The sequence below is a fragment of the Eptatretus burgeri genome, chromosome 2 (assembly GCF_056783735.1).
Source record: "Eptatretus burgeri isolate ZD-2024b chromosome 2, Ebu_testis_v1, whole genome shotgun sequence".
Taxonomy (NCBI): Eukaryota; Metazoa; Chordata; class Myxini; order Myxiniformes; family Myxinidae; genus Eptatretus; species Eptatretus burgeri.
In genome coordinates, this window is record NC_140962.1 from 80,693,635 (window position 1) to 80,721,134 (window position 27,500).

The 27,500-nt window shown below is 45.7% G+C and overlaps 1 protein-coding gene across 1 annotated transcript in view; it reads right to left on the minus strand.

The window, feature by feature from the left end:
- IQCB1 (IQ motif containing B1) overlaps positions 1–27,500 on the minus strand; it is a 122,669-nt gene that overhangs the window by 92,097 nt on the left and 3,072 nt on the right. Inside the window, exon 2 of the mRNA XM_085870015.1 lies at positions 15,940–16,011. The gene's annotated coding sequence lies outside the window, so the exon portion shown is untranslated. The remainder of the gene's footprint in view (positions 1–15,939; positions 16,012–27,500) is intronic.

Below are 27,500 nucleotides of genomic sequence, written 5' to 3' on the forward strand. Positions count from 1 at the left end.
TATATTGTTATGGTTTTGGAAATGTACCCCAGGGAGGAGAGCATTCATGGACATGTAGAGCTCCCCAGAATGAGTTATGTCATTACTTTATGTGGGCGGTAGACCTTTGCCTCTTACTTGGGGGTTTGGGAGTAAAATGCGTTAAGGTTACTCTTGTGTATTCTCAGTGTGATCTTCCCCTTCTCCGCCCACTTTTGAATTTCCTCAATCCACAAGCAATCCATTTTACCAAACCTCAATCCAACAACCCCTCCCTCCTTCATCCCATCAGTCTTTCTTTCAACCCCGCAGTCGGTTTATTCTCATCCTTCGATCCGTCTGTATCCAGCTTCCTCACCACTCGGTCAACTCATTATTGTATTATTCACAACTAACCATCTGTTCATCTGACTTCACTCTTTTATTATTCACCACCAACCATCTGTCCCTCAACGTAGGCAAGCTTGTCAGGATAGAAGGGATAATGGACGGTGCAAAGTACAGGAGATCCCTTGATGAAAACCTGCTTGAGTCAGCCATGAATCTGAAACTGTGGATGGGATTCACATTTCAGGAGGGCAATGATCCGCAGAATAAAGCTAAAGCCACACTGGAGTGGCTGAATGAGAAGAAAATAAATGTTCTTGAGTTGCCCAGTCAAAGTTATGATTTGAACCCAATTGAACATTGATGGTGAGACTTGAAGATTGCAGTCCAACGACGATCCGCACCAAACTTGGCAGGAGTAGAGCAATTTTCACATGAAGAATGGGCAAAGATTTCATCATCTCACTGTGCCAAGCTGGTAGAGATCTACCCAAAAAGACTCGTAGCAGGTATTTCCGCAAAAGGAGCTTCCAACCATGCACTGACCGAAGGGGCTGAACACTTTACAACCAGTGAATTTGGATTTGTACATGTTTTTTTGCAGGTATTACTGACATGTAACATCCTTCAACTGTAACAGTGTTTAGTTTGATCTCTTCAGTTAGGAATAAATAACTTCATTTGGAAAAATTGTTTCTACATAAGTCGAATAAGTTCTGAGACAAACTGACAGAGCATTTGACATTCTCAACAGCAGGAATCCCTTTAGAAAGGAACTCAAGGCCCCAATGAAGATCGCAAACAAAAAAACAAACACAAGACTCCACAATATGTTGAGCAATTCATCCTCAGCCTGAAGGATGAAGTTGGTAATCCCGTGTAATTGGGTCCTAGGAAAAGTCGATTTGTCTGTCAGCTTTGTTGCTGGTATTTGAAACATCCACGACATTTTCATGGAACTTGTAGCTGCCCCAAATGCTCGCATTAAATACCTTATTTCAAACAAATTAAGCCCACACCATGTATCACTGTTCTTTTCTGTGGCAAGAGCATGAGCGGCATTCAATAACACTCCAACTGCCAGGCAGTTTCAAACAGCATACTTGCCCCTACTGATGAGACATAATGTGAAGAATGGTACCGGCAATTGTCTGCTGAGGGATGACACAATCTACAATCAGCATTACCTGCAAGTATTACTTGCTGATGAGAATGCCAATCGACAGCGAACAGACGATGCAGAGATTCCAAAGTTTTAAGCAGTTTCACAATGCAAAAAAGCTACCATAAGCTGTATCATTGGTTTTGTGATTGGGTGAAGATGAAGCGATGAATCGACTGTCTATCAGGCTGTTGTTGTGTCTGATCCACTCTGAACATGAAGGAGAATCGTTCATTAGTTTGTATGCAGCAAAAGGCTATGGGGTATCATCATTGGCTGATGGTGCGGCTGTGCCAACAATCCAATGCCCTCTGCTGGTTAGGGCAGGAATTTGGAATTTGGCCACCACACTTAGAGGCTACTGTGGTGCCAGCGATAGCTTGCCGACTCTTCGCAAAGGACAATGTGGGATCTTTAACGTCCACCGACTAATGTCAGCAGATGGAATGCCCAATTTAATAACCATTCAAGGGATGGCACACACTTTGATTAATCAACCTCCCTGTGAAACACCAGGTTGACTATTCAGAGCTGGGTCAGGATTCAAACCCAGGCTATACAACTTGGAGGCGAGTGTGTGTACCTCTGGGCCATCCTTTCAGCCCGTTATGATATCTGATATATCTTTAGGACAGAAGGTTCGGCAATCTATGATGTCTTCTTTGCGCTTGATCACCAGGATACCACCAATCATATGAACAACATATGCTGCTCAGACAACAACATCAGTATCTTCTGCATCTATAATGACTGCTGTTTGTATTCCAGGTCTACGCATCTGCGAATAGATAAAACACATCATAGTATCCGCTTCTATGTGTGCACATTAATAGTCAAGAATGCTGGTGCCAGCAGATAAGTTCCAACAGTTTGAACCAACAGGCAACAGAATAAATGAATTCATTGTTGGACTACTGATCGCAGCATCATAAGTTAAACTCATTTTTGAGGAATGCTTGCAAACGTTGTTTCTTTGCAGAATTGCAGAACAGACCTTGGAAAGCTTTAGATAATGGAACTTTGTCTGATAATTCCATGAACATATTCCTTGATCCTAGATTTCACCACATTGGTGCTCAAGCCAAGTTCTTCATCATATGTGTGGGGTCCTGAAGAACGGTCTGCAAGGTGTGAAGCTCCTGGTGCTCAGATGCTGCAGTGCGGATGTGCTTGAAAAACATTTGCCTCACTTCAGTAAGCGTACATGTTATAGATGAAGCTTAGGATCATCACTTCCACTGTTTGATATGGGAGATATGTATCATATCCAACATGAGCAGTGAGAGTGAATTTCAGCAGAAAAGGGATCTGGAGTGGAATAAGTTAAAACCAAAAGTCTATCTCACAAAGCATCATCTTCCAGGTATACATTGTGGCCTTTTAAATCAGACCATGCAACCGGCAGTTCCATGGTATGCCACTCGTCTCTACCAGGACGCCTCACATCTTCAAGCTTCATATAAAATGCATAGGTGCATGCCAAGTACGAAGTCAGTATTTGAACGAGACTATCTGTTCACTGGTTGCAAATCGATCCATAGCTGAGCCACTGCTGAGCATTTCTGACTTGGTTTCGTTTTTACGTTGAAGTTTTAATTTTATTTTTTAGGCTTGCTCCAACTTAGTCCCACTCATCAGCTGAGTTGTACACAATTTATTAAAGTATCTGCCACTTGGTCCAAAGTGGTCCCGGAATGCATGTGGGAGGTGGTTTCCGAAATTGCAAGTGACGGCGAAACATCTGACCTTGTTTGCATAGTTCATGCCATTCTGGTCTTCACTCTGCGTACATGCATACATATATACATGGGGAGCATGTGCCAGAGCATGTCGCTGCATCCACTTTCCGTCGGTACACCAGGGGACTCCGTTTGGCCATCCCCCAGGCAGATTCCTGGCCAATCCCCATCATGGATAGGACATTCCAGGCACCCACTCGAAGGAACCGCCTCAGGTGAACCTGAGGAGTCTGCCATCTGGTGGACGATGCCTCAGCACCACCCCGCCACACACATCAGTGTGTTTTGCAGAGTGGTGTTTTGTGGTGGCCGAAGTGCAAATCCAGCCAACAACCTCATCGGGAAGGTATCCACCTGCAGGAGGCTCACAAGGAGCTCCTCTACCATTTGGCAGGTCTTGTATTTAATCCTGCTGGGTGTCCATGTCCATACACCCTCTATACCAGGTGAACCTTGTGGAGGTGGGGGGGGGGGCAGTTTAGTCGCCGACACTTGACCATGAACAGGTTAGTACGGGTTTACAAGTTACCCGTAGCAAGTCACAGATCTGATCTGGCGTGACATGACAAACTGCCACAACAGCTCATTGATATCATCGACGAAACACTAGATTCTGACAATGTGAACTCAAACGACTCGAATGCAAAACTGCCAGATATCCCATATCAGTTTGGTGGAGACAGCACTGACGGTGATCAAGATGGACAATGTTCACCAGTGAATGAACTCTGTGCCTGTTCATTATGTTGAATACGTTACCCAGTATAGCTTGCTTGGTGGGAGCTTGTTCATCTGTTAATTTCACACATTCTATCAGGCTAGTTTCACTCTTCATGATATTTTTAATGTTTATAACCATATATTACATCAGAGAAGCATAAAATACAGAATTGGGACATGAGTTCTTGATGTATTCAATCCCACAAATGCTTACTGTTTTGCATTCTTCTCTTCACGAGTGCCATTTTTGAACTTGCCATAACTTTGTCACTTTATGTCATATAATCGTAGTTGTGGTATCAAATGTTAGGTATACGGACCCGATTTATTGTAATATACGACTTGGATCAAAGAAGTCTCACATATACACTTAAAACAAAAAGTAAGTGCAGAAATTTTTATAATTTTCGTGACGTGCCGGATTTGTACGTGAGGTGCAGGCATATGTTGTCCAATAATTCACATTAAATATTTCTGAGACATGATAATATTGATTTCAGAAGAACCAGCACAACTGTTGGGGAACTCGGCTGGGCATGAAATAATCTCGGGTGGCATTAAATGTGAAGACTTTGGAGGGGGGTGAATACTTTTGCAGTCCAGTCGAATGGCCAGAGAGAAAGCTGGATTATAATGAGAGGGCAGAGTGAAGGAGGAAAGCCAAAACAGAGGTGCCTGGGGATCAGACCCTGATGCCACACTCTGTGAAAAGCTTTCAAGATACCAAGGGCTGCAACAAAGCATTCCCCAAAGTCGATCAGAGAAGAAGACCAGACTTTCATAATGTAGGAAAGGATATCACAGATTGATCTCACCTAGAGAAAGCCATACTGATGGTCACAGAGAAGGCTGTGAGATCGAAGATGCTTGAGCAAATGAGAATTGAGAAGACTTTTAAAGACTTTGGAAATAGTCGAGGTCAGAACAATAGGACGGTCGTGGAAAGGGTTTAAATGATCACTCTTCTTTAGAATGGGCTGTACTATTGCGAGTTTCCAGGAAAGAGAAAAAGTTTTGGTTTTTAAACAGGAGCAAAATGAATGAGGTGGCACAGGTGAAAGTTCAGAAACACACTCCTTCAATATATGAGGAGCAATGCTAACTTGTCCATACACCTTGCTTGTAGAGAGAGAGAGGAGAGAGAGAGGAAGAGAGAGGAAGAGAGAGGAAGAGAGAGGAGAGAGAGGAGAGAGAGGAAGAGAGAGGAAGAGAGAGGAAGAGAGAGGAAGAGAGAGGAAGAGAGAGGAAGAGAGAGGAAGAGAGAGGAAGAGAGAGGGGGGGAGAGAGGGAGAGAGGGGAAGAGAGGGGAGAGAGGGGAAGAGAGGGGAGAGAGGGGAAGAGAGGGGAGAGAGGGGAAGAGAGGGGAGAGAGGGGAGAGAGGGAGAGAGGGGAGAGAGGGGAGAGAGGAAGAGAGAGAGAGAGAGAGAGAGAGAGAGAGAGAGAGGGAGAGAGAGAGAGAGAGAGAGAGAGAGAGAGAGAGAGAGAGAGAGAGAGAGAGAGAGAGAGAGAGAGAGAGAGAGAGAGAGAGAGAGAGAGAGAGAGAGAGAGAGAGAGAGAGAGAGAGAGAGAGAGAGAGAGAGAGAGAGAGAGAGAGAGAGAGAGAGAGAGAGAGAGAGAGAGAGAGAGAGAGAGAGAGAGAGAGAGAGAGAGAGAGAGAGAGAGAGAGAGAGAGAGAGAGAGATACTTTTTTGACTGTATGAAAATAGATTATATGGAGAGGCATGGGATTGGTAAGGGGTGCATCAGGGAGTGATGGAATGTTAGAGTCGTCCAATGTGGAATTAGAGGAGAAGAGAGAACTGAAAAGTCACTTTGTCAGTCAGAGAGACAGCGATAGTATTACTGGAGATAATGAAGGAAAGGTAGTACGACAGAAGTTGTTGGAGATACTTTTGGCTAAGCACCAGAAAGACCTATTAATAAAAGAAGAGGAGAGGTTGTCAAAGCTCATTTGGATAAGGGAATGCGTCGCCTCATGAATTACATATATGCAATGATTTCGAGCGGAGATGAAGGCTGAATGTGAGTTAGAGGAAGAAGACCTTTTCCATGTCCAATATGCCACGTCCCTTGAACGAATGGTCGCAGAGCAGGAATTATTGAACCAGGAATTAGAAGTAGAGACAATCCTAAAAGAGAAGAGATATATAAGCCTCCAGTCCTGCAACAATAACTTCGGCCATACGCTCTACAGAGACAGAGGCAGTAATAGTCCCACAGAAAGTCAAAAAGGAATTTCCATAAGCCAGTCCAGTCAGCGCAATTGAACAACAGGTCCAGAGTATTTTGTGGAGTGGTCGTGTCGATCTGCAATCTGGGTCGGCTGGTTGATAATCTGCTCCAAATCGTTAAGAATGAAAAACACAAGAGCTCATACGTCCCAAGTTTAGTTTTAACGGCAAATACCGACCGGACCCTCTCCCCAACTACCATCAGTGTGGGAAGATTTCAACCATTCCCTGTGATGTACAATGAAGTCTCCTAAATAGAGGACTTCAGCTTGAGGGTGAGAAGATGTCACAGCCTCATAGCACAAACTTAGAAAGTCAAAGAAGGTTGTAAAGTTTGGAGAGTGGTGGGTGAAACAGAGAAAAATAGTGACAGTTGTGAGACAAATCTTAACCCAGATGATATCAAAGTTTGGAGATTTAAGGTGCACAAGACGTGCAACAAAACAGGTGTGGGTGTTTTGAGTACATAGTCGAGGCTCGTGGAAGGGCTAATACTGCATGAGTACACTGAACGGGATAAGGACACAACAGGACAAAAGGAACACTTTAGAGAGTGGAGGGAAACAACAACAGTAGATTTGAAGGCCAAGATAGAGGCAGAGTTGGACAAACAATGAGTGTGGGGATGAATGAGGGGCAGGAGGGGATGCATAAGGTGGACCAGATGTTTACAGAAGGAAACTCTTCAGGAGGGAGAACTGGAAAGTTGTAAGGAAGAGGGATTGGGATGAGAGTGTGGGATTTATGAGGGGAGAAAAGAACATGGTTTTGGATTGGGGATGATCTGAGATAGTGGTGAACAGCTGTCTGAAGACCAGGAGGGACGAATGAGATTGAAGAGAATGTGAAAGTTTGTTCCACAGGTGGGAAAAAAAAGAGGAACAAAATGAGTGGAGGTGAGAGGTGATCCTTGATTTCAGTAGTTTCATCAGGGGGGAGTTGATGGGGGACCGTGTGTGCCCTGCAGAAACCTGGGGGTGACAAATCACGGAAAGAGCAGAGGGTGCAAGACAACAAAGGAGGCGGTAGAACACAGAGAAACCACCGGCCTGTCTGCGATTGCGAAGTAATAGACCCAGAGACTCAGCTTCATGGTGAGAGATTCCAATAATCTTGAAGGCCTTGGTTTCCACAGCATCAAGCTGAGCAAGATGTGAGGCTGGGGAGCCAGTCCAGAGGGGAGAGCATTACTCCATCAAGCTGTGGATGAAGGCCTTGGAGGTGAATAGGAGTTCAGGTGTGCCGAGTAAGGACTTTGTACGAGGGAGGATACGCAGATGGCATTTGGCTTTGGAGACATTGAAAATGTGGTTTTCCCAACAAAGATCAAGGCTTATAGTGAGACAACAGCCTCAGGAGATTGAATGACTGAACGTCCTCAAGAGAATTCTTAAGAAAGTAGATACGAGGGTTTTCCAGATGGTCCTTTCAGAGAGATAGTGAAAGTGTAAGATTCGTCAGGATTGAAAGATATATTCCAAGTGTATGGTGCACATGAGAAAGAGACCAGCTTGTGATTTTGTCATGGTCTGAAGAGAGGGAAAAGGCTGCAGCCTGCCAATCAGAGGGATGAGGGATGTCACAACAGATGGTGGAGTCATCAGCAAATAGATAAAGAGGATTTTCCAGAGAGTCAGAGAGGTCATTGATGAAGATCAGGGATAGGACTGGGCCCAGAATAATGCCTCGGGCCACCCCAGCCTTGACAGGGAAAGGGGATGAAAGGATTCCCTTGAGAGCAACACGTTTGCTACGAAAGTGGATTGGAAGTCTGTGAGCCGTGTGTGGCGATGGCCTTGGATGCCATGGACAGAGAGTTTGGAGAGTAAGGCAGGATGTCAGACTATCAAAAGCTCCAAATATGTCCAGAGAGACAACAATGATCTCATGTCTGACATTGAGGGCCTCCGTCCATCGTTTGATGAGTAGAAGCAGCATGTGCAAGGTAGAGTGACCTGGCCTGAATCCAAATTGATGATCTGAGATGAGGCTTTTGGAGAAAATGTGATGATGGATTGCATGACCTTGCTGATGATTGGAAGCAAACTGATGGGTCTGTCATTAAAGAGATCAGTTTTTGCACCTTTTTTTTACATAATGCAGTGATGTTGGCTGTTTTCCAAGCAAATGGAAGATGACCTCTGGCAAATGATCGGGTGAAAATGGGAGAGAGGATGTGAAAGAATAGCAGAGCAGGATTTTAGGACACACGAGTTGATGAATTGAAATTGCCACATATGAGGAAGAGAGAGTTGGGTTAAATGATTAAAAGTTTGTCCATGTTGTCTGAGAGAGATGTAGATGGAGTCGTCACTGTTAGGAGGAGGGTACAACACACAGAAAAACAAGAGGTGGGAGTGGAGGGGAAGTCGCAGACAGAGGTACACCTGTGGGTTAGGAGGTGTAAGATCAGTCCCAGGGCAGTGAGAAATTGAGTTCTTGATGTAAAGTGCAACTCTGACACTGGAGTGTGGTTCAGTCCTATCAAATCGGAGGAGACAATAACCATAGAGAGACACTAAGGAGTCAGGGATGGCCTGTTGGAAGAGGGATTATATTAACGGATGATGTCTGATCTACCAGTAGCAGCCTGGATTGAGAGACCTGTCAGGTTAGAGCGGAGACCTCAGATGTTTGAGTTCCACACAGTTAGAGATAAGGGGAGGAGGCGTTGGAAGGGTGCGGGATGGGGGGAGGCTTTGCGGGGGCAAGGTGAGGCTTTAGGGGAGGTGGAAGAGATAGATACGAGGCCAAGTAGATTTGAAGGCCAAGATAGAGGCAGAGTTGGACAAACAATGAGTGTGGGGATGAATGAGGGGCAGGAGGGGATGCATAAGGTGGACCCGCCGAATGAGGAAGTGTGATGTTGCCGGAGGATTTGCACTCCGGCCACCGTAAAACCCTTCCGCTGTTCCGCGTAAAATTTGTTCCGCGTAAAATTCCGCGTAAAATTCCGCAAAACGCAAAAACGCAAAAAAAATCTGAAAACCCACTCCGTGGGAGTACCTCCTGTGCAGCTTCCCTTCGCAGGGCAGCTCACCGGATGACGGGATTGGGGCAAAGCCTTCGGGACCCCCAATCTATGATGATAGGAGGGAAACCACGGGGTAACATACCTGGGTCAGATTGCGGGAGAGTGTGTCGGAGTGGTGCTGAGGTGTCGTCCACCAGACGGCGGTCTCCTTGGGTTAACCTGAGGCGGTCCCTTCGGGTGGGTGCCTGGAATGTCCTATCCCTAAGAGAGGATGATCACCTGTCTCTGTTATCATCTGAGCTCAAGCGTTTGGACATCGGGATTGCAGCTCTCTCTGAGGTTCGGAGACCGGATTGCGGTGAGATAATGGTGGGTGGTTACACCTACTATTGGTCTGGTCGCTCTGATGGTTACCATACCCAAGGAGTTGCTGTAGCTGTGTCCAATAAGCTGACCCCAATGATAATTGAAATAACACCGGTCAACGAGCGTATTATGAGATTAAGGATTCGTCACTCCTTAGGTGTCATTTCCCTGGTCTCTGTTTATGCTCCGACTGAGGCGAGTGATCTCACCGTGAAGGATGCATTCTACGCCACACTCGAGTCTGTGGTTGATCAGTGCCCCAGACGAGATACACTTCTAGTCTTGGGGGATTTCAATGCATCGACTGGAACTGATAGGGACGGTTATGAGGTGTGTGTTGGTCCCCATGGGTCAGGAACTATGAACCAGAATGGCACTAAGTTCCTTGACTTTGCAAGAAGTCATGGACTGAGGGTGGCTGGTTCATGGTTTCAGCGCCCACAAGCTCATCGCTGGACTTGGTATTCCAACGCTGGTGGTGTGGCAAAGGAGATTGACCATGTCCTCATTGACGGTCGTTGGAGGATGATCCAGAACTGCAGGGTCTACCGGAGTGCTCAGTTCCTCAATACTGACCACAGGCTTGTTGTAGCAACTCTAAAGCTGCACCTTAAATCCTGGAGAATGGTACCATCCCAGCCGAGGCTGGATGTTGCCAAGCTCAGGGATGAGAGAGTAGCTGAGGAGTTTGCGAACAGGCTGAGTGGACACTTGGGGGGTCTGGGTGCATTGGGGGTCCTGAAGAGTTGTGGAGCGCCTTCAAGACCACCGTCCTTGATGTTGCCGGTGGATGCCTTGGAGCTCACCGCAGGGCAAAGAAGAATTTTGTCTCTCAAGGGACACTGGATACCATTGACCAGAGTCGCAGGGCGAGGCTGAATGGCAGAGCTGAGCTGTTCAGGGAGCTGAGGCGTAAAACTGTACGTGCACTGAGGATGGACAAGGAGGCCTATGTGCGAGGAATCTGTGAGGGGGTAGAGCATCACCTGTGGACAGGTGATTCTCGTTCCGCTTCCAGGGGAATTCGCGCATTACGTTCATCCAAGCCCATCCCTCGGAGCACTACAGTTCGAGCAGAGAGTGGTAGGCTCTTGACAGAGGAGTCTGAAGTGAAGGCTCGCTGGGCCGGTTACTTTGAGCGGTTGTACCAGGCTGATCCCCCAACTGTCGAGTTGGACGTCAAGGGTGTTACAATCCCTGTTGCTGACCCTCGAATCAACTGTGGTCCACCTTCGCTTGTGGAAACACGGGCTGCAGTGAACCAGTTGAAACGGGGCAAAGCTCCAGGGATCTGTGGCATCCATGCCGAACTTCTCAAGGCTGGTGGAAATGCTGCACTCTTGTCGTTGCATGCAGTTTTGTGCTCTGCCTGGAACACAGGCATCATCCCAACTGACTGGAAGAGGGGCCTTGTTGTCCCTCTCTGGAAAGGGAAGGGTGATCGCCAAGACTGCAACAACTACCGAAGGGTGACGCTGCTCTCAGTGCCGGGCAAGGTCTTTGCTCGGATAATTCTCGATAGGGTTCGCCACCATCTGCTTGAGCACCAGCGTCCAGAGCAGTCAGGCTTTACACCAAAGAGGTCAACGATTGACCGTGTCCTTGCACTTCGTGTCCTCACCGAACGCAGACGAGAGTTTCGGCAGGGGCTGCTTGCAGCCTATGTTGATCTCTGTAAAGCGTTCGATTCAGTGAATCGGGATGTCCTCTGGAGGATTCTTGGTCTTCGTGGGGTGCCACCAAAACTGATCGATCTGATGTCTGAACTTTACTCTGGTACTGAGAGTGCTGTGAGATGGGTGATACCATCTCCGACTTATTTCCAGTTATTACTGGGGTTCGTCAGGGGTGTGTACTTGCCCCCACACTTTTCAGCACTTGTATGGACTGGATTCTAGGGAGGATGTCCCAGAGATCAAGTTGCGGTGCGTCATTTGGGAATGTCAAGATCTCGGACCTTGACTTTGCAGATGATGCAGTCATCTTTGCGGAGACTTTAGACATCCTCTTGGGGGCCCTCGAGGTGCTGAATGAGGAGTCGGAGCCGTTGGGATTACGGGTTTCTTGGGTCAAAACTAAGATCCAGGCTTTCGGTGACATCTTGGATGCTGCTGTCCTGTCTGTGTCTGTTTGTGGTGAGGATGTTGAGGTCGTGGAGAGATTCACTTACCTTGGCAGTGATATTCATGTCTCTGCTGGCTGCGAGTCAGAGATCAATAGACGTCTGGGTCGGGCCTGGGGAGTCATTGATTCACTGGATCATGGGGTGTGGCGCTGCCGGTACCTGTGCGGGAGGACGAAAGTCCGAGTCTTCAGGTCCTTGGTACTTCCAGTCTTGCTCTATGGGTGCGAGACTTGGACTCTGACCAAGGATCTGAGACGGAGACTTAATTCCTTTGGTACCAGGTCTCTTCGGAGAATCCTTGGCTATCGCTGATCGGATTTTGTGTCCAACGAGCGGTTGCTGAGAGAGACTCGGATGAGATTTGTTACCTGCATAGTCCGTGAGTGTCAGTTGCGGCTGTATGGACATGTGGCTCGTTTTCCTGACTCTGATCCTGCTCACCAGATTCTCTCAGCGAGGGAGTCTCATGAGTGGAGGAGGCCAGTGGGTCGACCACGTGCCTCATGGTTGCAACAGGTTGACCATCATCTCAAGGAGATGGGGATGGGCCTGGCATCTGCCTGGGGGATGGCCAGACGGAGGCCCCTGGAGTGCCGGCGGAAAGTGGACGCAGCGACGTGCTGTTCTGGCACATGCTCCCATACCTGACCTGACCATCTGCTTGAGCACCAGCGCCCAGTACAGTCAGGCTTTACACCACAGAGGTCAACGATTGACCGTATCCTTGCTCTTCGGGTCCTCATAAAATACAGGTGAGAGTTTCAACAATGGCTGCTCAAAGCATTCAATTCAGTGAATAGAGATGCCCACTGGAGGATTCTCAGTCTTCATGGGGTGCCACCAAAACTGTTCAATTCGATTTCTGAACTATATTCTGGTACTGAGAGTGCTGTGAGGTATGGTGGTTCCATCTCTGACTTATTTCCAGGTATTACTGGTGTTTGTCAGAGTGTGTATACTGGCCCTCATGCTTTTCAGTGTTTGTTTGGACTGGATTATTGGGAGGATGACAACGCCAACAACAACTGCTCGAGGAATTGTCCGCGCTGTTCGCGCGCCCACGAAGCGTTTCGTTCTGGCCTGGCGCCAAATGAGAGAATGAGTCATTTTGCGGCCAATGTGCGACGAGCGGATCAGAGCCGGGGCGGTCCTTTGCAAGAAGGCGGAGCCGCGACACACGGTCCGCCCAATGAGAGCAGGCCACGCATGAGCGAACCGCGCCCGAAAAGGACGACGAAAGAAAGTAGAACAAATAATTGCGCCCCGTCAGCTCGAGCGCGTGGTCTGGTTCTCTGATCGCATCTCGAAGCCTGGTCTGGTTCTCTGATCGCATGCGACGCTGGTCTAGTCTGCTCGACGTTGGTCTGGCCTCATCTCGTCGCTGGCACTGGTCTGCGTCTGGCTGCCCTGGTCTGTCTTTTGGTGACCGGACCTCCGGGAAAGGGTGGACATCCAGCTGCACGCTCACGGCCAGGTAGCCAGCCGTCCTGACTCCCAGCAGAACTATCCTCCACGGCTGGAGAGCCGAATAAAGACCATTTGGGTCTGTTTCCCTTGGGTGTGCATCTGTGTGTGGGCCCGTCTATAAGTAAGAATTGATAAGTGCTTTTTGCTGTACATGATTGCATTGCTTAGTCGGTTTGCATTGCTAACTCTGCTCTTCCGTGTTCCTCCCCCCCCCACCCCCCAATTGTAAATAAATATCCATTTGTTGAATGTTGCAGCTCATTTCTTTCCTTTCCTTCATTGGTTTAGCACGGTGCGTGTTGGGAGAATTAAAAAGGTCGTTGCTGCAGTAGTTGTGCATTTGGACCGACGGGACCTCGGTAACCATCCACTCGGGTTACGCATGGGTCGAGCACGGTTACGGCTCGTCCCGTTCGAGCTCCGTCGAGGGTGTGAATTCCTCAGTAGCTCGCCACGTGGGTCTCCAGGTATTTTGAAGATTGGCAAAAAACCCTGTCCCACATGGCTGAATTATTGACGATTCACGGTCCTGTAAGGGACCCGTACCTTCGGAGTTATCTGAGGGTACCAATCTGAATTCCGGGTGTTCGGTGGAGTCGACTCTGCTGCTCCAACTAGCAGTCATGCTCACAGCCGATACCAGGCCCAAAACATTATTACATGGTTCCTTGCTCAAAACTAAGATCCAGGCTTTCAATTACATCTTAGATTCTGCTTTCTTGGCTGTTCCTATTTGTGGCAAGGATGTTGAGGTCACAGAGAGATTCACTTACCTTCGCAGTGATATTCTTGTCTCCGCATGTTGTGAGCCAGACTTTGATAGATGTCTCAGTCGGGCCTGGGGAGCCATAGATTCACTGGATCATGGGGTATGGCGCTGTCAGTACTATACAAGAGGACGAACGTCTGAGTCTTTCAGTGCTTGGTGCTTCCAGTCTTACTCTATGGATGTGAGACTTAGACTCTGACCAAGGATCTGAGTTGGAGACTTAACTCCTTCAGAACCAAGTCTCTTCAGAGAATCCTTGGCTATCACTGGTCAGACTTTGTGTCCAACAAGCATTTGCTTTGAGAGACACAAATGAGATTTGTTACTTGTATAAGCTATGTGTCTGCTGCAGCTGTATGGACATGTGGCTCGTTTTCCTGACGCGAATGCTGCTGACCAGATTCTATCAGAAAGGGAGCCTCATGAGTGGAGGAGGCCAACGGGCCAACTACATGCCTCGTGGTTGCAGCAAGTTGACCGGCATCTCAAGGAGATAGGGATGGGCCAAGCATCTGCTTGGGGGTTGGCCAGATGGAGGCCCCTTGAGTACTGGTGGAAAGTGATGTGGCGACACGCTGCTCTGGTACATGCTCCCATACCTAGCCTGGATATCTTTGAGAAACAGAAGAGGAATGATAATATCAGGAAGTCACCAGGAGTAATTGGTATTTGTAAAAAGGCGCAGGATATCTTTGAGATTGATGGCATCGAAAGGATGGAGATCAAAAGGAACTGGTGATTGGTATGGTGTGTGCAGAGGAGGTTGGAGATCTGCATTGGTTGTGGCATATGCTTAAATGTTTGCCTCTGACTCAAGTGATCAGGCAGGCCTTTAATATGGATGCAGTTGGCAGGAGGAAAAGGGTAAGACCAAAATTGTGGTGAAAGAAGGTGTTGGTGGAGAAGGAAACGAGAGAAGTGGGGTACAAAGAGCTCGGGAGAGAGGGGAAACTCAAGTGGCCAACCCCAAGATAAGGTAGAATTAATTGGATAAGGTGGACCATCAACCCCAAGATAAGGTGGACCATTAAAGTAGGAGTAATAGTAGTAGCAGTAGTACGGAGAGGTATCAATTGGGGCAGAACAGGTTTATAAACATTTATAGTATACCCTACAGCTTCATGAAGCAAGAACATGTGGTAAGGATTTCAAGGCGACCAATGATGCAAGACTGAAAAAAAATTACACAAACATTTACAAGAAAAAGAGCAATCAGAGATTGCAGGCCATCACCAGGACTTGTTTTGTGTGGTGTTTGTTTACTGGTGTGTTATGTAATTAATAAGACATAATTAGAACTACCACTTTATAACTGCTGGCAGTGATGATGAGTTCAGCCATTTCAGAGAAAAAGATTTTTGAAAGTGTTTAAAAAAAACAAAAAAACAATATGGCTGTCGAATTACGTGACTGATGATGTCATCAAAAAATGTTTGTGGACCATTTTATCCCTGGATTACCCTCAAAATTTTTCACACTGATCAGATGTAGCGTTCTACATATGCGATTATAACGTCATAACAAAGGCACCTATGACATAATTAAAAAAAAAAAAATCAGTCATTCCCCAGGAGTACTTGCTTTGTGCTAAGTTTCAATTTTATCCTTGGTGCGGTTTTAGATACAGAGGTCCAAAGTTTTTCCGTTTTTCCAACATGGCTGCCACACCGCATGACCTATGACGTCATAATTATCATTGAAACATTCTACTTGAGTAGTCGCACCAACGTTGAAAATTTCGTCTCAATCCGACAAGTGGTTGCGGAGAAAAACACTAAAGTTCTGTGCGGACAAACAAACGGACAAACCGACCCACATGTAATACCCTCTCCTTAGGAGAGGGTAACAAGACGAAGAATTTAACTGTGTAAAACAATAACTACTCAACTGAATTGAAAACATTTTTGACATTTCATAACCCCAAGTTGACATTCACCTTTTGCTGTAAACAATCACGCCTGTCTGTCACCATTTTATCTTTCCTATTTTTAACAGAACTACAACATTCTTTGTCAAGTTGTGTTATTTGTTTGGTGATGTTTATCACGATGCCAGTAAAGGTCAATGTTGGCATGCTCACCTGCCACATGATTGTAACGAGAATTTGACCCCTGGTGGAGTTAAGCAATCTTGTAATCAGATCTTTCTGGTGCTGTAACAACAGAGGAAGCATTGAATGGTGAAGCACCTAAACTTAAAAAAAAATTCGAAATAAAATTTGGAATTTTTGGGGGAGGAGCATTCAAAAATTACATAATGCATGAGGGGTGGGGAAGGGGGTGTATGTCCAAGCATTACAGAGTGTTAAGGGTGGCGGGGGGGGGGGGGAGGGGAGGGTGTTTCCAATGCTGTTACGTAATGCTAATTAATCAATGACAACTTTGTTCTAGGTACTCTTTATTGAAAGATGCAAGCATTCAATGATGCACATATTCAATGCATTCATGATTAAAGCAAATCATTAAGAAAATTAAAGCAGATACATTCATGATTGATTAAAGCATAAAACATGATTAAAGCAAATCACTGTTTAAAAGTCATCTTCCCATGGAACTGGTGCCTGAAGAAAAAGTGATGTCATTTCCCTGAGAAGACGTTATATTTTATATTTTCATATCCTTTAAATTGTCCGATTTTATTACCTGCACCACCGAAGGTGGAAGGAGGTTATGTTTTAGCCCTGTCTGTCTGTTTGTTTGTTTGTTTGTTACTTGCAAAATCAAAGGTTTTTCAAGTACATTGGCCAATCGATTTTTATCTTGCCAAAACGAAGTTTTTGCAAGATATGTTAGTCAGCTTGTATGTTATTTTTTTATTTATTATCTTGCCAAAACGAAGTTTTGCAAGATATGTTAGTCAGCTTGTATGTTTTTTTTTTATCTTGCCAAAACGAAGTTTTTGCAAGATATGTTAGTCACCTAAAATGTTTTGTTTTTTTTGTTTTTTTGTTTTTTTTTTGTCTGTAATCACGTATAAAAAATTCTGCAGAGCACAGTTATCATTGGAAATTTTTGTAACTTCGCATATCAGAGGCCTATAGAGGTCCCTTTCAGTGCACAAAATTTTGAAGGTCAAGGTCAAAGGTCAAGGTCACTTTGTCACAAATCAGGGGAGTCGACGAAACCCTTATTTTTTGAGTAATTTTGATTGGATCGTCTTCAAACTTCATGGGAATATAGTTCATGGTCTGGCGCTCAGCTGATTAATTTTTGGTGATGATTGGCCTTGACCTTCATATGTTTTTTTTTATTGTTTTTTTTTTTGTTTGTTTGTCTGTAATCACGTATAAAAAAATTCTGCAGAGCACAGTTATCATTGGAAATTTTTGTAACTTCGCATATCAGAGGCCTATAGAGGTCCCTTTCAGCGCATAAAATTTTGAAGGTCAAGGACAAAGGTCAAGGTCACTTTGTCGTAAATCAGGGGAGTCGACGAAACCCTTATTTTTTGAGTAATTTTAATCGAATCGTCTCCAAACTTTATGGGAATGTAGTATATGGTCTGGCGCTCAGCTGATTAGTTTTTGGTGGCGATTGGCCTTGACCTTCATGGTTAGCGCCTGAGGTCAAACATATTTGACCCCAAGGTCAAATTTTCAAGTTTTAGGAACCATATCATGTAGTACCTCAAATTGAACACTTCGATGAGTGCTTTCTAGATATGTCAAGCTTGAGACATTATGACATCATTTGGTGACGTTATGAGGCAAACACATATTTTTCATGGTTACTCTGTAGAACGATTCTCATCGGAATCTCTCGTAGGCAGATATTCCTCAAGGAGTCGCTCCTGGTGGATAGCAGCTCTGTTCACCTCAGTGTGACCTTAAAGAAGTCATACGTGGTCAACTTTTGGCAAGATACGGGTCACCCTGCGGGTGACATTGGTTTATTTGATTGTCTCTTTGTCTGTCTGTTTGTTTGTTTGTTTGTCCACACAGATGTTAGTGTGAATTAATTACATTCGACCAGTGATCTTCACTGTTGTTTTGGAGGGGGGGTCACTTTTGCCGATAAGACATCAGTGTGAGAGCCACTACACCGCCTGCAGGACTCCATAATGGCTGCTATTAGGCCCCGCCTCCACATACTCTTCTTCGTTGTGGTTAATTGGGCTGCAAGCATAATTGTTTGTATACTGCAACCATATCCTGTTGTAGGAGTTACTTTTATGCTTTGCATTGGAACACTCATTTGAAATAATTGGGTCAATTTGATAGCATTTATGGCAGATTATGATGGAGTGTTTTCACATTTGTGTATTATCGGCCACATGGCAGGGAACGCACTTTAGGCCACCAGGGGCCGCCAGTGGCTCATGGGCCGTGCAATGAAGAACAGGGCATGAGACCCTTTGCAACCCTAAAACCATGAAGACCATAAGACCCCAAAAACTCTTAAGACCCCCAAGACCCTTGAAGACCCTTTGAAGCCCCTAAAGGCCCTTTAGACCCTATATAAGCTTAAACCATTTAAGACCCCGAAGACAGTTTCAAATTTGAAGAACCTTTCAAGACCCCTAATACCATTTAGACCACTAAGATTCCGAAGGACCCCTAAACGCCCTCATAGCCTTTCAGACCCTGAAGACCCTGAATACCCTTTAGACCCATTAAGACCCCTAAACTCGTTTTAGCTCTTACATGAGCCTCGACATGCAATACAAAAAAGACAATTTAAACCCCCAAGACCATTTAGACCACAAAGACACCTAAGATCCCGAGGACCCTTTAGTCCCCCAATATCATTTAAACCCGAATATGCTTTAAGACTTTATAACCCTAAGACCCTCAAAAAAACCTCAAGCCCTTAAGAACCTGAAGACCCTTCATAATCCTAAGACCCTGCTACACCCTTTATAAGACCCTAAGACTCCTTTCTATCCCTTAGACCTTCTCACTTTTCAGACCATTTCACACCCTGTCGACCCCTTTGACCTTTAGACCCAATTTATACATCTAAGGACCATTTAGACCCCTTCGGACAATTCCCACCCTTTAGACCTTAATTTACACCCTTCAGACCCATTCGACCTTTTAAGAACCTTTAGACCTTCAGATCATTTCACCTTTCAACTTTTTAGACCTGTGACCTTTACATATTTACAACTAGACCATTTAAGACCTTTCATTTGCGATCAATGACCTTTCATGTCGACATCCTTCCATTTATTTGCCACATAAAATACACCACACAAAACAAGTTCATCTTTTGCTGCCCCCAAATTTTACCACTCCAGGTGACTGCCTAGTTTACCAAATGGTTGCATTGGCATAGAAGAATAATAGTCCAAGTTCACTGTCCCAAGTAAAGGTTGAAAGCACAACATCCCTGTAAATTAATTCACTTATGAATACTATAAATGGTCAAGAAAGTTGTAAAAATCCTCAGTGCACAACCAACTAAAAAGTTTTGTCAACAGGTGAATGGACAAAAGAGGTGTTTATATTTATTCGTGCAAATTCAGCACTTGGCTGATGGTTGCATCGATTCTGGAGCTTCGCTAGACTGCTAATACACTGCCCCAACAGATCAAAACAGGAATTTGAAATTTGACCAAGATACCTGCACACAATGGCATTCTCTTTCAGATCCTTAACATTGCTGCGACAGCCAGCTCCACATGACCACATCCCTTATGAATATCGGCTCCATTGCTCATGCTAAGGCTGACTGCAGAATAAGCCAAGGTCCTGAATTGCTTTCTTCCTGAACCCATCCGAGACCTGCTCGTGAAAAAAAAAATTATATGTATGTATATGTGTATATATGTATATATATACACATATACTCATATATATATATATATATATATATATATATATATATATATATATATATATATATGAGTGAGTGTGTTTGCGTGTGTGTTGATATATATATATATATATATATATATATATATATATATATATGTCATTGGGTCACGAGTGGCCTCTCTTGACCCGCTTTCCGAACTTTGACTCTGAAATGGATGAGCCACGGATAACTCCCTGACCCGATGCGTTGCCAAGCAACCACAGATGCCGTCTGAGGTGACTAAATCTGGTAGGGTCCCCACACCAAACTCTTGCATTACCTTCCCAGTGACCAAGTTAATCTAGATAGGGACCATGCTTTCGGATTGCCAGCTTTATCTATTTATCAAGTACATCTGAGCGAAACTGTAGGTGGGATGCTGACTAAACTAGCACACTGAATCAATGGGGTCAAACTCTTGTCTACTTAAAATACACTGTGACTAACCAATGGAGGAAAATCGACACCAATCAGGTTTGGAAATAACAAGTCTTGGTTTGATTTTCGCAAAATGCCCATTTTCACAAAAATGCAAGGATTTACAGAAATGAAGTTTCACATAAGAACAGTCTTACCCCTGCATTCAACCTTATCACCACACACAACATTGGCGTCTCATACAGAAAGAAAGAAGAAGTCAGGGTATGTTGACGACTACTTCATAACCTGTACGTGAGCAAGCTTGGCACCCGTTTGTCCCAACAAGGTGTTGATGCAGGTGGGAGGTGTGTTGTTGTGCCTATCGTGTGGTGCTTAGCTCCAAAAATAACTGTTGGGGGTCTCGTGTTGATAGTTGATGCTCCACAACAGGCGAGCCCTGAAGTGTATGTGCTGAAAGATGCAAGGTTATATGGTGCATGTGCGAAAGATGTGTAAGAAGTCAGTTCTATCGGCTTGGTCGGTGCTTGTTCTGCCTGGCAGTTTTTGCGAGCACCGCATATGGTGCCTTTTGTATCACCAGGACGTGAGGAATGCTGTTTCGCTCAGTGCATTGGGGAATACCCTGCTTACCGCCCCCGCATCCTGCTTGGTAGGCTTGGCGAGCACCCTTCTTGGCACCCTCGCATTCCGCTTGGTAGTGCCTCGCATTCCACAAGTAGTACTTTTACAGCTTGGCGCCATCTTGTTCCACCTGACTCTCTGAAAGCCTGGTCAACCCAGCCAGGTTTCCTCCCATCAGGTTGCAAACTCCCTCAGGATCGGAATTGCTCTGCCCCGGACTCGGACTGCTCCAGATCTGCACACAAACTCTCTGGCGTTCGAACTCCCTTACAACCATTCATTCCGTCCTGGGTTATGTTTTTTTTATTGTCCACCGCACGGTGTCTGTCTCCAATCATATCCGTTTTTGGCAACCGACCTGATTGGTTGAGGCGGGTTGCGATCCAGTTGCTGGGATTAGTTACCGTATTTCAGGAAGCTCCTCTTTTGATCCGATTTAACTGAGATGCTGGAACAGGGAATAACTATGATCATTACAATGCTAAAGTGGCAATCATTCGGTCAGAATAATGGTGAGGTGACATCGTTTAAGAATGTGTGTTTGAGAATGAGGCATGAGAACGGGGCTTCGAGACTGGATGTCAGAAAATAAGGTTTTGAAAATGGGTGTTTGAATACTGAGTTGGAGAATAAAGGTTTGAGAATGAGGTTTTAATACGGAGTTGGAGAATGAGGTTTTAATATGGAGTTGGAGAATGAGGGTTTGGGAATGAGGTTTTAATACGGAGTTGGAGAATGAGGGTTTGGGAATGAGGGTTTGGGAATGAGGTTTTAATATGGAGTTGGAGAATGAGGGTTTGAGAATGAGGCTTGAACAATGGGGAATGTTCAATACCTCAATCACAACACATCTCCCTTTCCCCTGAAATGAGGGGAGGGGTAACCTAACGAAACAATAATTGTGGAAATATTTGAACTCCAGGGATATTTTGTGTTGGATGTAACTCCCTGGGGACTTTTCCACAACAGCAACACTATATACAGTATGTGTGTATGTATATCTATATATACCAACATACACACATAAATAATAGGACTTTTTTGTCAACATTGTCAAGGCTCATACAAGAGCACCCTGTGGAAATATGGTGGGGACATATCGCAGACAGAGCAGGGGGGGGGGGCAAGACCGGAGAGGAGACAGTAAAGGATAGAAAGACCACTGACCTGCCTGCCATGAGGGAGTGAGAGGCCCAAAGACTGCGCCTCATCGCGGGAGATGCCAGTGATCCGAAATGCCTTTGTTTCCACAGCGTGAAGCCGAGAAAGATGGGAGGCAGGAGCACTAGCCCAGAGGGGAGAGCAGTACTCCATCAGGCTGCGGAGACCAGGTTGGAAATGTGGCTTTCTCAGGAAAGGTCATGGCAGATAGTGAGACCCAGAAGCTTGAATGAAAGGACTTCTTCCAGTGTATTGTTGAGAAAGTAGTTTGGGGGGGGGGGGGTAAGTCCAAATGGTCCTTTTAGGAAAGACGTAGTGAGGGTGTGAGATTTGTCAGGATTGAAAGACATGTTCCACGTGTTGGACCAGTTTGTGATTTTACCAAGATCTGCAATGAGCGAAGAAGCTGCTGCTTGCTCGTCTGAGGAATGACAGATGGTACGGCAGAGGGTGGAGTCATCAGCAAAGAGATAAAGAGGATTTTAATCTGCAATTTGTCACTTCTTTTGAAAACAATATATACATATATATATATATATATATATATATATATATATATATATATATATACACATATATATATATATATATATATATACATACATATACATATATACATATACATATATACATATATATATATATATATATATATATATATATATATATATATATATATTGTCGCGAATTCGCACCCGCCGGTGTGCGGACGGCCACGTAACTCGGATCGCGGCACATCGCCTACCGGACGGACAATTCAGTCGTGACCCTCCGGGAACTATCGCCTGGAGCCAGTCACGGGTGGGCCTTTCGACCTCACCACAATCGTGCCAATCGGCCACCCGTGTAGGATAAGGTTGTTCGCCAAACTCGACCTACCTAATTACCCATGCGGATAGTAAACCGGGCGATCGTACCTCGCCGCAAGTCGACTCCGGACACGAGCCGCTTGGGCGGCCCGTTCCATACTATCGGATAACCGAGCGGTGTTATCATCGACCTCGACGGTTCAGATTATTTACCAGGCGTTTTGCACCCACTACGAACCCTTTACGTGAAGCAGGAAGGAGGGTCAATAAAGAAAAGACGAAGCGAAACGGAAAAACAGTTCACACAATGCACATTTATTTCCCGGCACACGGAAAGCACATATATACAGCCATACAGTCAAAATGCACAGATAGCAACCAAAACAAAAACAACAACGACGCAGAGTTAATACCGACTACGCGCACCCACGGCAACACTTATACAGCTTTACTTTACAGACGGCGCCAACACACATTTACACCAAAGCAAAGGAAAGAAGCCACGCTCATAGACAAGGGGGCAGACAGGCCTGTAGGCCAAATGTGTGCGTGACCTGGAGGAGCGGCCAGGTCGGCGAGACCGGGGGGGGGGGGGTCCTACCCGCGTCCTCGTGACGCGTTGGCGGGCGAGCCGCAAATGTGGCCGCGCGGCTGTGCCCCGACTCCGTGCTCCTTGGCGGGTTTCGTTGGCACGACGTTTGGAGTGGGGTGGAAATGGGGCCCCCTTTTGCACTATCTCAGCACGGGGGAAAGGGGGAATTGTTGATGCCCTGGGGGAGGAGAATGGCTGGCTGGCTTGGATCCCGCGACGAGATGAGCGATTCCCCACACCGTAACCTCGTCGCCGACCGCCGTCCTCTCTCGCCTCGGACCCGAGCTCCGTTGCCTCTTCCCGCAACTCTTCTCAGTTCCGCACTCTCCTCAGCCGACTCCAGAACCCAACTCCCTTCATTCACCTTGTGCTCGCCTTCTTATAGGCTGGCAGGAGCAGCTAATATGCAAATATTCAGATCAGAATGACCTCGGGGGTGGAGCCACACTCGCCCATTGGTCGGAGGAAACGGGGGCGTGAATCTCCCCTGATCCTAGAATTTGCATATATCGACTTCACACACACGCGCCTGGAGGCGGGGCCAAGCCGCCCCGTGCTCGCTAATTGGACGGAGGAAAAGTGGGCGTGTAGAGTTTTTGATCCGAATTTTCCCTCGGAAAGGCCGCTATTTGCGCTCGCGGCTCGGTGCGCTCGGCACCAAACGCCGAACGGGCCCGAGACAGCCCGACATTCAGTGTTCACAGGTGGTGCAGTTGTTGGTTGTGAAGGAGAGAGGCCAAGGTGGTGGAGGGTTTTCGGTGGTGGTTCGATAGTTATGGTGCCGTTTGGGAATGGCGGTGATGCGATGATGTGGGAGCGTAGATGGTGGCGGTGGCGTCGTTGTTGTGTGATGGCGGTTGAGACGTGGTTGGTTCAAAATAAAGATAGAACAGAAAAACGCCGAACTCAAAGGATCACAGCCCGGATGAATCACATAAATTCCCTCGATACAACGGGTTTGGGCTAACTACACATGTACCTATGAAGATATCTCACCTGAGGACTCTGAATGGTGGTTTGCGAATTTCCACAGCCGTAACAATATATATATATATATATATATATATATATATATATATATATATATATATATATATATATATATATATATATATATATATATATATATATATTTTACAGACCCGAGGCATCAAAAAGCTACATGTATCAAACAGTTTCAAATGGAACACCTCACCACCATTGGAGCATTTAAATTGCATCAGACGAGGCAATAAATGTGAATTGTTGCTCCCAGCTTGCGGGCTCAATGACAGACGACACCATTTGCCATTTTTACCACCTTTATCCCGACCCCGTTTTGAACCCTGTGTGGGCATGGGAAACTTGCGAGTTGAAGGAAATCACAAATCATCTCTCACCTAATCAATTACTTCAGGTGATCTAATAATTCCACAAATTGACCTCCATGCTCGTCTAACCAAAGAAAGCTGCATAAAGCATTCCAAGAAAAGCGACACAAGGCAAGCCCTTTGCGATTTCAAACCCTACCTGGGTTGCTCTACAGCTGCAGACATTCACAATATAGCAATTCCATGTCAACACGCTCCCCTCAGCCACTGGACTGGTTTCATCACTTGTTGAGTCATCAGTGTCAGCATAAACAGAAACCCACACTATCAAGGGTCCCAAGCGTGCACCACATGCAATGTCAATAGCAGTTAACATACAAATAACAAGACTCAATCACATCTCTCACCCATAATTGGAGGGAATAACCAATCAGCTCTCACCTAATCAATGACCCCGGGTGGTTAGGATTTCCATAAGTTAAGCCCCATGCTCTTCCAGCCAAAGAAAGCTGCATGAAGCAACCAAAAATAGTTTTATGAAGATGTTTTTAATGAAGTTCGTGTCTTCATTATTAATGGGTCGTGGAGACGGGACGTCGGGGGTCGCCCCAGCGAGGTGAAGGTAGCCAGCCCGGTCTCGCGGAGCCTCTACGGTCTACACGGCTCCGTGTCAATAAAGACCCCAAGGGGTCCAATCTGCCCCTCGTCTGTGCTGGGGTTTTTCTTTGCTTTTGAATGAATGTTGTGGCACCATGTCTTCAAGTAGAACTGTTAAGTGTGTACATAATAAATAGACGGTGGTAGCTCTTTGTCTTGCTCGTGGTTTGTCGCTTACCCGCGTTTGCTTTAAATAACTGCATGCGTGTTTTGCATTAATTGATACATGACTGCATATGTGTTGTGTGTGGAATAAATGGGCTTGTTTAATTAAATGTAACCCGTTCGTTGCGTCCTCTTTCCCTAATTGAACTGCCATATCGCCCTCGGAATATAGTTGGTTTTTAAACAGCTGGTAAAGTGATCGGGTCCAACGGGGCTTGTGATAACACCCCACTCGGTTATCCTAAAGGGAGCGAGCTGCATTAAGCGGCTCGTGTCCCAGCGGCCCCGTTGAGGTACAGTCTCTCGGTAGTCCGACCGCGCGAATAATTAGGTATATCGACAATTCAGCGATTGACCCTGTCGTGCGCGGGTGGAATATTGACTCGGCTGTGGTGTGCTTAAAAACACACCTGTGGCTGGTTTCTGGTGTTGATCCGGAAAGCTGCGAATGGATTGTCTGTTCGGTGGGCGAGACGGCCGCCATTGGCTAAACGCGGTCGTTCGCACACCGGCAGGCGAGATCCACAACAATATATATATATATATATATATATATATATATATATATATATATATATATATATATATATATATATATATATATATATATATATATATATATATATATATATATATATATATATATGCGCCACGAGGAGGAGTGATGTAAGGGACACATCAGCCATTTTGGAGTTAATGCCATATAGCACTATTTTAATCCTTCCCCTATCATCATCATATCATTAAAAAATGTCGCTTACTTCACTCCTCGTGGGGCCTCATATATACATATATAGATGTTGGGAATCACACCTTTTTCTATTAGCTTTGCTTTACTAAGTCATTACATGTTTTTGCAGGCTTGGTGTTAATCAAACTATACTCTTGGCTGACTGCTTGGAAAAAAGAACATGAGAACAGTGTATGCTGGAAATAATATTATGATTAACCTTGAGTAAACCAGAGGAGCGCTGATGGGAGCAGGGCGAGAGAGTGAACCGTTATTTCCTCTTATCTTTACTTCTGTTTCACCATTCTTGTAATGAAATGGGCCAACTGCCTTGCAGCTGGTTAGGTTGAAAGGACAAATTGCGAGATAAATATTTGTCCAAAAGATAAAACCGAGTACATTAGGGGGTGATAAAACAGTCTCTGACAGTGGTGGCACCCTCCGAGCATCCTCAGTTACTTAATTGATGGTCCTGGTGTTTGCCGTGCTCCGTGTGCCCGTACCTTGGTAGATAATAAACAACTTTCTCTCAAGTACACATCATCTGTCTTCATACCTTGGTGAAGGGTGATTGACGTTACAACATACATACATATATAATAGATATACATACATATATACATACATATATAATAGATATATATATATATATATATATATATATATATATATATATATATATTGTTGTGTTTGAGGAAATTCGCAAACCACCATTCAGGTCCCGTAGGTGAGATATCTCTGCAAGTACATGTGTAGTTAGCCCCAAACCCGTTGTTTAGAGGGAATAAATGTGATTCATTCGGGCTGCGACCCTTTAAGATAGCCGTTTTTCTGTTCTATCTTTATTTTGAACCAACCACGTCTCAACCTCCATCACACAACAACCATCAACCTCAACGCCGCTTCACAACAACAACAACGCCAACAGCCACGACCTTTACCTTCACAACTCGCTCTCGCAAACATCGCATCACCACCATTCCGAGCGTCACCGTGGCCAGGGACCGCCACTTTAGACCCTCCACCACCTTCTCCTCTCCTTCTGCGGAAATTCCCGCACCACTTGTGAACGCCGAGCGTCAGGCTGTCCTGGCCTCGTACAGGGCACGCGCTGAGCCGCGGGTACAAAGAGCGGCCTTTCCGAGGGGAAGTCGGATCAGGAATGATACACGCCCACTTCTGTTCCGTCCCATCAGCAAGCGCGGGGAGATTTGGCCCCGCCTCCAGGCGCGTCGGAGTAGAATCGATATATGCAAATTTGAGGATCAGGGGAGGTTCACGCCCACTTTTCCTCCGTCCAATGGGCGAGTGGGGCTCCGCCCCCGAGCTCATCCTGATCCGGAAATTTGCATATGGGTTCTCCTGCCGTACCATAAAGCGCCGAGCGCGGGGCGAATTCAGTCAGTTTTGGGTCGGA